Here is a 14676-nt window from a genome sequence, read left to right as displayed (position 1 = left end):
CTGAAGCTCAGATTTAGGAATTCAATGATTTACCAATGCCAAGGAAGAGGCAAAATCAGGTTTGCAGCTTGGTCTCCTGTCTGTGAATCCAGGCTTTGCTGTCTCCCCATCTGTCTGAACAAGGACCCACCTCATTCTTTCTAGGTATGATTAGCTCTGGGTTGGGCACATGTTCTGAAAAAAATTAGAAAGGGTCTTACATACATCCTCACTCTTCTGTGTGTTTCTTATTTCTCTATATTCTGTATAAATAGAGAGGACAATGAGCCAGACCCAGGAACTGAGGCCTAGAGAGATGGAGGGTTACATGTCAGAGGGAGGTTTGCCTGCATGGCTTCTGTCTCCAAAGGTCAGAGCTGTCTTCATAACATCACACTGAATGTTAGAAAACATTTGTGCAGCCTTGAAAGGGGATCAGCTTAGCCCCCAATCTTAGAGATACCTGGGAGGGAGATGTGGTTGAGGAGAGATTTGCACTCATTTCCTGACACCAAGTCCAACCCTACATGGTCTGGGCTGTGTTGCCCTTTGTCTCATGGTAGAGGGTCTAGAAAACAACGCAACAATCAGTTGGAGGCACTGGATACATCCAGTGCCTGGATAGCCTGAAGAAGGATCCAGAGGGCCATGAAGCTCTCTATCAGGTCCAGAGGAGGAGGGAGCAGACTTGTCTTCTTGGCCCTGGAGGGCAGTACCCAGCACAAAAATGGCAGAGGGAAATTTCAGCTTGATACCAAGTGATACTTGGCCATGACTGGGGATACCCAAGGGGAAGGGGCTGCCCCAGCAGGCAGTGAGTGGATCACCTCTCACTGAAGGCCTTTGAACATCGGCTAGATGACCACTTGCAGTGGGGATGCTCATGTGGGCTGGATTCAAAGTCTCTGGGTTTCCTTCCAACCCAAGATTCTCTGAACTTAATGACACCAGGCTTCATGGGATGGGAGCCAACTTCTGGCTGGGGCCAGGCTTACTTTGGCTTCCCAGGGAGCTGGTTGAGTATACTGTCTTGTGTGGCAAGAAAGAGAAATAGGAGGAGGAAGGGAGAAAATAGTCAATGGTCTTGTCAGTGGCAGGACCACCATCTTCTATGGCTCATCTCTGTCATTAGTTAGCCAGCAAACCACATCTGCTCCTGGGCCTCAGTTTCCTCATCTGTCAGATGAGGGGCTCTGAGGGCCCTCTCAGCTCTAACAGCCCAGGAGCTCAGGTTGCTTTCTGGAGCTGGCCTCGAAGGGAGGAGAGAGGAAGGGTTCCTCCCGAGAGCCTGCTCATGACTGGAACCCAGGTCTTTCAGACTCCAAGGTTGGCTTTCCATCCACTCAGCTCACTTCATACTATGAAGGCTTGTATATATCTCAGTCTCTCTTTCTCTCATTGGATTCCTTGAGTGTCTGGTTGCTTCTTCTCAAAAGGAGGTCCAGAGAAGTGTCAGGAACTTGATATATGCAATTAATACGAACTGGTGTCCAGGTGAAACATTGGATCTCAAGTCCCCTCCTCTTCACTCAGGTCTTTATCTGTCAGTGACTTTTATGTCATCTCTGTCTCTTTCCAAATATTTTATTTCCACCCTGAAAAGCATTCACGACCTTTCTTGGAATCCATGTGAAAAAACATGTTTTTTACAGATCAATTACAATGAAAAATTAAATTCTGTCTTTACAAGTCAAGAGCCTGACAGTGACTGGTCAGACAGGGAAAGGTCACTGGGATTGGACCCCAGGCCCAGGCTGAACAGCCATGGCCAGAAAGCTGAGGGAGCACCTCCCATCTGTAGAGAGCAGCCTGGCCAGGGTCATTTGGAGCTGCTTGACAGGCCAGGAGGGACTCCCAGCTGGCCTGGCTGGGATAGAATGCTTCAAAAACAGGATCCTTTCTGTCCAACTGAAAGGGAGTAGGTAGACAATGGAAAGCCCATGGAAAATCAGACTTAAGAGTCTTGGCCAGAGTCTCAGGGAAGGAGCAGGGGATTGGGTCAGGCATGTTGGGTTAGTCTTAGATCAGAGCTTCTTGATACTTGTATGATCTTGGGCAGGTCACTTCCCCATCCTGGGTCTCATTTTCCACCTCTGTAAAATGAGAGTGTTGGACTAGGTGGCCTCTGGGACCATTGCTGGCTCTAGAGTCAACTCTCCAGCTCTTGAGCTATGGACTGTTGGGGGCATCTTGGGGCCTCAGTTTGCCTCTCTGTAGAATCCTTGTTCCCAAGGAAAGCACAGGCTCTGGAGCTGTTTGGGTCTTTAGAGCTCCAATGACCTCATTTTGCAGAGAAGTAAACTGAGGTCAGAGAGGCCTTGCTGTCATTAAGTAGGAGGAATAGATGACTCAGTGGCAAGGTTGAGATTCAGACTGGGGCCTCAGTTTCCCAATGGAGTGCTTTTTCTCACTATGATCCTAATAGCTGAAATTTTTCTGATTTTTCTATGCATAATCTTCATCATATCTGATAGCAGGTCTCGGACAGAGATAGCCTTAAGTCCATTTTAGAGGTGAGGAAAAGTGAGGTAAATTGCCCAGGGACGCAATTTACTCAATAAGTCAATAACAAGTGAGAGGTATAAGGACTGAACCCAAGTTCAACTTTCTCTCTTCTCACCCCATTTCCCTTCAGGCCTCATCTTGTGTAGAGGCACCTTGGCTTAGCCTGGGGGTCAGGATGACCTAGGTTCCAGTTCTGCCTCTGATGTAGATTAGCTCTTAATTTCTTCCTTTGCCAAGCTACCCTCTGAGGTCAAATGAAAAAGGAGCTGCTAAATGACATCAGTGGAGGGAATTTCCACACTGTGAGTTCCCCACAGAGGTGAAATCATACCTTCCTACCCCAGATAAACTGTCACTGTCTCTTATTAAGCATCTCCTGTGAGCAGAGGAGTGAAGCTGGCTAGCGTGGTGGATGGAGCATGGTCCTCAAAGTCAGGAAGACCTGGGTTCAGATCTCACCATTGAATTCTACTGGCTGTGTGACTGTGGCCCCTCTCTGGGCCTCAGTTTCTTCCTCTGTAAAATGAGTAGCTTGCCTAGATGACCGACAGCCTATCTCTAGTGGACAAGTCACTTAACCTTTTGTGCCGTAGGCAATTCTCTGGGACCAACAGCTACAGAGGAGGCCCTGATTGGCCTCGATAAAGGGATCTCCTTAACCCCTCTGGCCAAAAAAAAAAAAAATGTAGAGAGATAATAAGACAAGTGCCTGCCTTCTTGGGGTTTACAGGCTAGGGAGAAAAGCCCAGTGGGAGCAGAAGAGGAATCCTGAGTGTTATGAGCAGGGGAGGGGTGGGGGATAGTGACTCACACATGAGTCAACATCCATTCTCCTTTCACAACAAGTCACCACTAGAACAGGAACCTGGGGACAACTCTCCGGGCCATTCTGAGCTCTCGAATGATGGATGTGAGAGGCCCGGAGCCCACTGCTCCAAGGGGAAGACGCTGGTCTGCCTTTCCTTGATGCCTCTGAGTCTGGACCGGAGCCAGGACCATTTCAGTGGGCCCTGGGTGGTTTGTTTTTCTGCTTGCCCTGGGAACAGAGGGCTGTCCTTTGCTGGCCCTGAGGACTGGCTCCAGGTCCAGGGTTCTGGGTGGGAGCCTGAATGCTTTGGCCTGAGAGACAGGGGAGGAGAAGGAGAAGAAAGAGGAGGAGGAGAAGGGGAAAGAGAAAGAGGAGGAGGAAGAGGAGAAGGAGGGCAGGGGGAGGAGGAGGCAGAGCAGGCAGGGAGAAGCCACTCTAGCCTCCCCTCCAGCCTCCCCTCCTGCCAGAGATGTTTTTCCAATAAATAATTGTGAAGCCTCGAATGAAATACAAACCCTATGCATTTCTTTCTTTCTCTTTTTTAAACCTTCTTGGAATCCAGGAATATTTCAGGGTCTGGACAGGATCAGGGAGTCTCTGAGGACTGGCCCTCCCTCCCTCCTAGGGGAACACTCCTTTCCTAATGACACTGGGGGAGATTTCTCTCCCTCCTCCCCTCTCCCCCCTCCCTCCCCAAGACTCCACCCTGGGCTGGAGGCCGTCTTTTGAACTGTTATTATTATCTCGGCACTATAATATGACTAATCTCAGTTTGCATGATAGTTTTTTCCCCCTTCTTGGAAAGGGAGGGACCCATGCTGTTGAAAGAGCCTGGGGGATGAGCTGGACCTGGCAGTCAGCTACAGCTTCCCCTGGCTGTCCCAGCTGAGCTGGCTCCCCCTCTTTGTTAGTCTGTCCTAACCGGCTGGAGAAGCTGCCCATCTCCAAGGCTTCCTGCCCGTTGGTGTGTGGAGTGGGCAGAGCCTTGGATTTAGATCCCAAGAACTCCAACTTGAATCCCAATTCTACCACTCCCCCTCTCTGGGCCTCAGTTTCTTCCTCTGTAAAATGAGTAGCTTGCCTAGATGACCGACAGCCTAGCTCCAGAGTGATCACCCTGATTTCAGTGTCTCTGCCTTGAAAGGGACTGGTGGTCCCTGGAGTCTCTTCACACTCTGAGACTTTTTTGTTTTGTCAGATCAGAGTTGTGCAAGTTTCCAGTGTGCAAGGAACTCCATTCTAGATCTAGAAAGAGCCCCAGGGATCATCAACCTGGTCCAATCTCGGTCATTTTACAGATAAGAAACTGAGGCTCAAAGAGAATTAGTGACTTGCCAAACATCCCACTGGAGGATTTGACCCTGAGGCTTCGGACTGCAGGGCCAAGTCTCCCCACCCCACACTGTTACCTTATACTCATCTTAGCCCTGGGAGATATTAATATCCTGACTTATAAAGAGCGACACCAGGGCTCAGAGAGGTCAGATTACTTTAAGATCACACAGCAGAAATGGCAAACTTGAACCCAGAGCCAGAAGGCTGTCCCCGGTCCAGTGCTCCTCTCATTGCCCCAGTCAGGGAGTTAGAGAGCTCTCAGGTGCTGATATTTGGGGGTTTCTGAGGCTCGAGGACCACCCGTCCCATTACTTTGTGTTCATCGCACATGTTTTACATGTGTCGCGGTAGAATGGATGAATGGATGGATGGACGGACTCCATAGGCAGGTAGACCAGATAGATGGATGGACGCATCTCGAGGGCGCTCACCGGGCTAGGTGCTGCTAGGTGTTGAGAATACAAATGGAAGCCAGCCAGGCCCTCAAGGAACGACAGCATGGAAGGTGTGGGAATGGGGGTGGGAAGGGGCATAGATATAACCCGGAGATGCCAGGGGAGAGCCAGAGGCCAGATTCTGGGCAGGATAGGGTGGGAGCTTAACAGTCAGAGCCCCACTGGGTTCGAGGGGCGGAGTGCGAGATTCCGGTGGGGGCAGGTGCAGTTTCGCGCTAGGTAGAAAAGACCTAGAGGTGTCTGAGAAGTACGAGATACTTGGGGGCAGAGAGAGGTCCCCTTCACTTGTTGTATCCCCGACATTTAGCCTGGAGCGTGGGAGGCATTTGATAACTCCTTGCTGATTGGCTGACTTATCTGTATTCATCTCGCGTCCCCAAAGAAAGGTGAGCGCCTTGAGGGCAGGGGCTGTTTCAACTGTCTGTGAGTCTCTAATGCTTACCACAGTGGGTGTGACAGAGTAAGCAGTTAACCATTGCTTGCTGGGTTGCCTTGGGTATGGGCACTCCCTCGGGACACATCACAAGCCTTCTATCCCTGCTCGTCCAATGGGAATTCTTGTCCATATTTCCCCATAAGCGACCACATTCTGGGTAAATATGGAGGTCGTGGCAACGTGGTCTGCTGGTCCATTGTCCATTAGCTCTTTTTGGTTTGGTCATCTCTCCAGCGACATCCTCTAGGTGATGCTTCTCCTCAACTCTTCGTTGGCAACATACACACTTCTCATGCCCACCACATGCCCCTGCGTTGTCCTTTGGGAGACCTACAAGGCAAATGCTTTGTGTGTGACTCACAGTTGGCTTGTGGCATCCTTGGAAGACCAGAACGATCAGAGAGAGTGTGGAATCCTTCACACCTCTTCTGTCATAATTTTAAATCTTGAAATAACCTCAATGGCCCTGGAAGAAATATGACTATATCTGTAAAGGACCTCCTGAGCCAACCCATCTCTCCATCACCAGCTTGTGGTAGGCTCTCATTACCAGCTACCTGGACTGGTTTGGACCTTCTCCTCACCCCTGCCTATCTGTCCCTCATCAGGTGGTCGGGACAAAGTCCTTCTGCAAAGACAGAGTCACCTCTCAAAAGCTTTCTGTGGCTCACTATTGCCTAACTTTCAGACCCCTTGGCTTCACCTTCAAAAATCTAGTAAGACCAGACCCTTTGAGCCTGGTTTCATAGGAGTCTCTACATCCCGTGGTGTCCCACACTGCCTCACCCCTTTGCTTTTACTCATCCTGCTTTCTATTCATTTTGATAACAAGCATTTATTAAATCCTACCTAGGTGCCACCTCATACTCTGGAATCTAAGGAGAGCCTTTCCCAGCACCTGTCCTCAAGAAGCTTACATCAGTCCTGGTGCATAGTCCCATGTCACTCATCTGCTTCATGAACAAATTGGTGGATGATACTATTCTGAGGAATGCCAGATGGCAGGGGATTGTGAAATATCACTATCTCAGAAGAAGTGGAAGGACAAGTGATCAAAGGGACTCCAGACCCCAGACCTCCAGAACTGACTTTACCAGACATAGCATAAACTGTGCCATCAGTGATGGATAGGACCGGAAAACGAGGCAGGCTGGTCATGTAGGAAGAGAGGGGCTGCCAGCACCTCAAAAGCACCCAGGAAAAGGGGCATGAGTCAGAAGGAGGCAGCCAGCTTGGGGAGCACCTAGTGGCTTACAGTGTTTTAGGTGTTACCTTATTTAATTCTCACAACAATCCAAGGAGATAGGGACTATTCTTGTTTGTACTTTACAGATGAAGAAACTGATGCTTGCCCAAAGTCGCCCAGGTGAGAGAGTGTCTGAGGCAAGATTCAAACTCAGGGCTTTCTGAAACTGCACCCCAAGCTGCCAAACATGTTCTCTGGAGGATTTGTGGAAAGCTATGGATGAGTAAGGACATGTGCCCACAATGACAGATCAAGGAGCCATTGAGGTATCAGAGGGATGGAAGACAGATACCCAGCCAAACGGGTATCTTTAACCCCAAGCTAGTGCCTGTCTGCTGGGATAGCTCCTTGTATATACCCTGGATGTCCGCAGTTGTGACATGACATACTGTCCTTAAAGCACTTCACCCAGTACCTGGCACACAGTAGGGACCATAGAAATTCTCATTCTCTTCCTTAAATTATTCTACCGAGCTCCTTGAGCTCAGGGATGTTGCTGTTGTTTTTGGGTGCTTAGCACAGTGTCTGACACCCAGTAGGCACTTTAAAATGCTTGTTGACTGACTCACTGATGAAGGATCAAAGTGGGATATCTGGTTCTCCGGCACAGCTGTCAGCAGACTGAAGCCCAGGCTGAGTGAAGTTTAGGAGTTTAGGAATTTACACTCCTAACTCTATCTGACAGAACCCATCAGTCATCCAATCAATGACTTATATCCATTAAGTCCCTCCTATGTTCCAGACCCAGCACTGGGGTCCAGCAGAAAACAGGGCTGCCTCTGCTCTCAGAGGCCCTGGGTTTTGATCCTGCCCTAGTATGACTCAGGCTGTTTTCCAACCTGTAAAAAGGGGGCACTTGGACAAGATGGGCTCTGAGGCTGTTTTCAGCTCCAGAGTGATGATCCTATGCAGAGAAGCTTCGAAGGACACTGAGCATTCTAAGGGTCAAAGAGGAGGAGAGAGATTCCAAGTATGGGTGACTGCTGATGCAAAGGCCTGGAGGTGGGAGATGGGAGGAACCACCAGAGGACCAAAGACCGAGCCATGTTCTTGGAGGCTTGTAAGCATGGATGACCAGGAGATGAAGACCAGAGGACCAAGGGCTGGAGGGCAGGAGGGTTGGGACCCTGGTCCGTGGATCAGCCTTGAGGTCCAGTGTGTGCAGGAAGGGAGGAAAGTGAAGTCAGCACAGATTGAGGAGACTGTGGGACACAGAGGACTGAGGGAGCAGAGGTCAGGGGTGAGGAGGAGTTACAGAGGTCACAGGCTGAGGGTGGAGTGGCTATTGGGGTTGGTGAGGTCTGGCATAGCTGAGTATCATAGAGGTTAGAGGGTGGAGACTGGCATCTTCATGGGGGCTCAAAGGCAGTCCTGAAATCATCAGAGCTGAGGTTAGGATTGAGGATAGAGGAGGGTGGGGCCAGGGATGACCCCCCTGGACCCCAGGAAGGAAGAAGAGTGTCCTGGGGCCACTGAGTGACAGCCTGAGAGTATAATGGACTAAGCTTTCTTTTTTTTGTTTGTTTTTAATAATTATTTTGTTTTCAGTGTTCCATAATCACTTCCATATATCTTAGATTTTTTTCCCTCCCACTCCCTTCTTCCCCCCTCCCTCCCCACTCCCTCCCTGAGATGGCTTGCAATCTTATATAGGTTCTACATATATATTCCTATTAAATACAATTTCACCATAGTCAAGTTGAATAGAAGAATTAAAATGAATGGGAGAAACTGTAAAACAAAGCAAAACATAACTCAAAAGAAAATGGTCTGCTTCATTCTATGATCCAATTCCATAGTTCTTTCTCTGGATGTAGAAAGTGTTTTGCCTCAAAAGTAATGGACTATGTTCATCGAGAGTAGCTGAGAGAAGGACTGGAAATGACAGTGAAGAAAAATGTGGCAGCTGCCGTCCATCCTGGGCATATGTGTGTGAGTGGGTGTATGTGTGTTAGTGTATGTGTGTGTATGTATATGTGTATGCATATGTGTATTTGTATATGTGAGTGTGTATGTGTGAGGGAATGTGTGTATTTGTGTGTGTATGTATGTGTTTGTGTGTGTGTATGTGTGAAGGAGTGTGTGTATTTGTGTGTGTGTGTGTGTGTGTGTGTGTGTGTGTGTGTGTGAGACTGGGTGGACAGAAGGAATGGCCAGCCCTGGACATGTCACATGGCAGGAAATGTGGTCAGGAGATGGAGGGGAGAAGGAAAGGTCTGAGAGGAAGGCTAGTTTGTTACAATCCAGTCCAATGGACCTTACTTCATGGATTCTCCCATGCATCTCCTGCCTCCAGTCCTTTGCCTAAGCTGTCTTTTCTGCTGCTCTGAAAGTGCCTGGTATTAATTTTGCAGATAGACTTACCTTCCCTGGGCACAGTTGCTTCCTCCTGATTGACTGGATACTTGAGCATATTCCAGGAGGGAGTGTTTCATTTTTTTTAGTGGATCCCCAGTGCCTGGTACACAACAAGGACTTCATAAATGCATGTTGAATTGATGTGAATCCCCAAGACTTCAGACTTCCCCAGGTCCCTCAGTATTACTGCAGGACAATACTGAGCTAAACCATTTGGGAATAAGCTGGGGCTAATGGGCAGGATTCAAGTCAGCATCAGGGGCAGGAACATGTCCTTCCCCCAAAGTTCACCCTCTGTTGATGGTCTTCTCTCTGTCTTGTCCAAGTAGTCAGTTAGCCTAATTAGATTTACCTCAACCTCAAGCTGTCCTCAGTCCTCATACTTCAGGGTTTGGGGAGCAGTAACAATGCAGACCCATATTTAAATCCTCAATTGAGTCCAATCCAATTCAGCATTTTCTGAGGGTCTGACATGAGGTGCGCATTATTCCAGGAACGACTAATAATAAGAAATGATAATAACGACATTTTGTTCACACAGCACACCATAGTTTACATGGTGCTTTCCATCAAGGGGGAAAGGTAAAGCTTATCATTCCTATTTTTAAGCTGAGGAGACTGAGGCCCAGGGAGGTTCAGTAAGTGCATTTAGGGTTAACTCTTTGGGCTCAGCTCCCTGCTTGGCAGAATCCCAGGAAGGGCTAGCTGAGTGCCCAGTGAGAAAAGACTCCTTTTCGTGAGTTCAAGTCTGGTTTCAGAGGATTCCCAGCGGTGTGACCCTGGGTGAGTCATTCAGCTTCTCTCTGGCTTAATTTCCTCATCTGTAAAATAGGGATGACAGCATCTACTTTCTCAAGTTGTCTTGAAGATCAAATGAATTAACATATGCAAGGTGTTTGCCAACTTTGAAGCAACAGATGAACATTCTTATTAATATGAAGGATTAATTCATCTTTGATCCTGTGAGTGGCTGGGGCTCTCTCTCTAGAAGGGCCTGGAGGAAGGTGGATATCATGGAAAGGGGAAGCTTTGCCAGAGCCCCTCCCATACCCCACCCACCCCAGGCCAAGGCAGGATGGGGCAGAGGGCAAGGACCCTGGCCAGCTGGTGTCCACAGGGACCACCAAGCGGTGCCAGCCACAGGCTGGCGCTGTGGCCACTCTTTGTCATGCCCAGATACCTCCTGGGTCACTGCTCATCTGGCCCTGGGTAACTGGATCTCAGGTAATGGAGCCTCCCACCGGCTGTGATTGGGCTCCAAGCCTCTTTCCCCCTCATTAGTTGTGGGGTCAGGAGGGTTGGCACGTTAGACCCAAGCTCACTGGTTTCACTTACAAATCCGCCATCTCCCCCAGCCGTTTCCTCAAAGGACTTGTCATATAAATTTTCATTTGGAAACCCTGCTTTTCTTTCCAGTTATGGACAGGGATTTGTGGACTGAGAACCAGGAGGTCAAAGGTCTTTCAGAAGTGCTGAGGGCTGCTGATAGCTCAGGGCTGCAGTGCCAAATCCAGCTGCTGGCCAATAGATAGCATTGATTGATTGCCTTCAGGGGGCAAATCTCTTCACTAATAGGATTGAGTTTGATCCTCACAACAATCTCAGGAGGTGGGTGCTCCTATTATCTTCATTTTATAGTTGAGGAAAGTAAAGCAAAAGAGTTTCAATGGCTTGCTCGAGGTCACATAGCTAAGAAGTGTTTTAAGGCTGGATTTGAACTCCGATTTTCCTGGCTCCTGGTCTAGCACTCTCAGTCAAGTCACCTATTGTCATACTTGGATTTTTGCAAGTGTCTATGCATTCAGAATCTCATTCCCTTTTCTGCCCTTGAATATCAGATCCGACCACCACCTCCTCATCCCTAGAGATTCTTGTCCAAATCCCCCCCAAGCCCTCAGAGATCTACTCAACACATGGGAGGTCTCATAATATTATAGAGGTGCCTGGGTGGCACTCACATTGTCCATCTGCCACTCCAAGATTGCCCTACTTGCACTTTTTTCTGGTTATATACTGATCCCCAGCCCTCCTGGCTGTGAGGCCAGTTCCCTGCCCACCAGACTCTGCTACTGCTGATGTGATTTCCTGTTTATTTAGGTAGAGTTGGCAATTCCATTTTCTGTGATGCTGTTTTGTGCTCACCATGGCCAGAAATTCACCACTTTGTGGAGTGTTCATTATGTATGGAAGAAGGAGTCTTCCATGTTGTCTAAAAAGTCTCTGGTCTTTTTCATTTCTTAATAGTCACCTTTCATTTCATTTTTTTTTCTCTGCCATTCTCCTTTTGCCCACATTATCCAAATCCCTGGAGCTAAGATGGTGGTCCAGTGCCTAGCACCACGCCTGCACTTAGTAGGTACTTAATAAATGCTTGTTAAATAATTGACCATTAATTATTGTCATAGAAGAATTACAAGATTGAAGAGTGAATCTTAATTACTCTCCCCAGGGGCGTCCCAGTCATTGGTTGTTGGACTAAAGGCTTGTATTCAGAGTTAAGTTTATGTTTCTTAGATTGTTAAAAAGCTCTGATTCATAGGACACACAACCCTTTGCTGCTGTTCAGTCATTTCAGTGATGTCTGACTCTTTGTGACTCCATTTGGGGCTTTCTTGGCAAATATACTGGCATGATGTGCCATATCCTTCTCCAGCTTATTTTACAGATGAGGAAACTGAGGTAAACAGAGAGAAATGATTTACCCACATTCACACAGCTAGTAAGTGTCTAATGTTGGATTTGAACTCAGGTATTTCTGACTCCACGTCTGGCACTCAATCCACTATGGTATCTCCTAACTGCCCTAAACTTTTCCCTAGCCCTTTCCATGGTTATTCCAGAGGTCAAAGTGGCCCCATTTGACTAAAGGCTATTTTAATTTTATGTCGATGCCCAGTGATGACAACCTTCTCTGTCCATGCTTAGCCGGGTTGACCCTCGGATAGTAGACATATCCTGTACCTGATCTACATCCAAAGGCCTCCTGGCACCATCAACGGCCACCAGACATGGTAGCACCAGCTAGAGGGTGGGCATAGCCTTAAGTACCTAGAGTTAACCTGGGATGAGACATCAAAGGAAGACTTTAGTGGATCTATGTGATAATCTGAGCCATAGTGATCTTCAACTAGAAAACAGTGTGTATGTGTAAGAGTAGGGGTAGGGAGGGGGCTGGATAGAGACTGGAGGGTGAGGAGACAGAGATCAAACCCATTGTCCATTATTTCTACTACATGTTCTTCATGAGAGCCCCCAAGTTCAAAAGAAGGGAGCACAATTCCAAATACAGAAATATTCTTGCTCTTTTTGGGGTGGGGGTCTATAAAAAGTCCTCCGTTGCCTTTCTCTTCTCATTCAGCAACAAGGGAGAGGGGTAACATGGCATCTGAAAATACTTCTTTTTTCAGGGTCTGCAGTTATAATCTCTAAACTATTTATAATACTTTATACTTAGCAAATTTTTTTCAGGAATATCTCCCTGTCCTACCTCAAGACACTGATGATAAATCATGATCAAGTTCTCTGAGCCTCACCTTCCCAATCTACAAAAGGGGCATAATGAAGCCTGTGATACCTATGGCATAACCCATGGCATAAAGTTATTGTCAGGATCAAATGCTGCGAAGGACTTGGCAAACTTTCAAGCCTGGTATAAATATCATGGATTTTCGCCACCCCCAGAATTTCTAGGGTCAGAAAATGGAATAGTTCTTGGTGGACAAGTCCAAGCTGGGAACAGCCATTTCATTATAGGCTGCTGGTACACATTCCCCCTTAGTAGCCTGTCCCTCTTCTGACCGGTCCACAGTCCAGCATGTGCCCTAGGAGTGTTTCCTATAGGGCAGCTGTTTTCATTGGCATTGAGACTCTGACTGAAATTATGCTCATTCCCAGTGGCTCACAAGCTGGGAGAATGTGGGTCACTAGGGAGGGAAAAACCCCAAATTTTTGTATAATTTGTGGGGGATGACTGTTTTCTTGATGAAGTAGAAGGATAACAGACTAGTCGATAACTAATTAAGGAGTCAAGATGGAGATAGCTCTGAACTGGGAACCGGGAGACCTGAGCCTTGCCCAGGGTCAAGCCTATGCCTCCCTACTTCCTAGTCCTGTGTCCTCCCCTCGAGGCCTCAGTTTACCCAAGTATAAAATGAGCTGGTCCTCCTCTTCTCTCACCCAGACTTTGGCAATGTTCTTCTAATTGCTGTCTATCTTGACTTCCTGCCTCCAACCTCTCCCATCTTTGATAAAAGCAGCCACCAAGTTGATGCTTCTAAAGTACTGACCTGCCTGTGTTACTCCCCTGCTCAAGAAGGGCCAATGGCCCCGTTTGCCTTTAAGATCAAATGGGAATCTCCCCGTTTGGCTTTGAAAGCCCTTCTTGACATGTTCCTATGTGATACTTCTGTGATGATCCCACATGGCGCCCTTTCCAGCATTCTACCCCCTGTCAAAGTGGTCTATTTATTCTTCCTCATGTAAGACACTCCGTTTCCCTGCCCTTTGCCTTTGTACAGGCTATGCCTCATGCCTGGTGTACTCTCCCTTCTCACCTGAATCTCCTGGACCCTCTGCTTCTGTTCAGGGATCAGGCCTGTGGAGTCCCTCAGTTGCTACAGTGTCTATCTTGTATGTGTTTGAGGGCAGAGACCATTTCACTCCTGTCTTTGCCTTTCCTGTGCCAGATGGTGCTCCATAAATGCTTGTTGATGGGTTGTCCAATTGTTGATGCTTTCTCTCTCCTGCTTTGATTCAATCCCTGTTGAGTTGTTCTTGGGGAGCTGTGGCTCTCCCTCAAGGGCAGGCACCTCAAGGCAGGATTTTCTTGCCTTTGTTTACCCTTCCTTTGCTGTGAGTCATCAGAGGACAGCTGCTCCCCTCTCCCTGAGTTCTCTGTTTTTCTGCCTCTGTCTGCTTGTCTGTCTGCTTGTCTCAGCTCATTTCCTGTGTGTACACTGGTAAGTTGGGGTTACCCAGGGAGATGGTTACCATAACTGCTCTCATGACTTTAGGGGTGATCCTGGGTAAAAATGGGGTTTGCCTCCCATGAACTGATAAGCCAAATGACTCACTAACTCAATAAAGATATTATTCAAAAGGCTGAGGAAGAGCCCCACTTTCCCAAGATTCTCCACATAGATCAGGGGTGTGCTCTCCCCTCCTGCCCATGCACAAAGTATCCAGAGGGGATGGTAGGCTTATGTTCAACATTCCAGAGGGCTGGGAATACACGGGGCCAGAACTGCAGGCCTACGGTCGGTCCTCAGGGACACTTATGTCCCTGCTGCGTGCACCATAGATCCATAACCACTCAAACCATTTGGTCCAACCCTTCAATCACATAGGAAAGGCCAAGCAGATGAAGAGCACCTTCAACTCAGAGCACACGACTGGTCTGCATGAACGACCCAACAGGCTACCCGTGAACCTGCATGTTTGGGACAGTGGATGGATGTGAGCTGGGCCTAGAGTGGAGGAGGAGGAAGAGAAGGAGGAGAGTGGGCTGGGTCGGGCCTTTAATGAACTTTAGCTTCTCAGATACAGAAAACAGAGT

This window comes from Notamacropus eugenii, chromosome 2 (genome assembly GCF_028372415.1).
Source record: "Notamacropus eugenii isolate mMacEug1 chromosome 2, mMacEug1.pri_v2, whole genome shotgun sequence".
NCBI lineage: Eukaryota > Metazoa > Chordata > Mammalia > Diprotodontia > Macropodidae > Notamacropus > Notamacropus eugenii.
Note: the sequence above shows the minus strand (reverse complement) of the source record.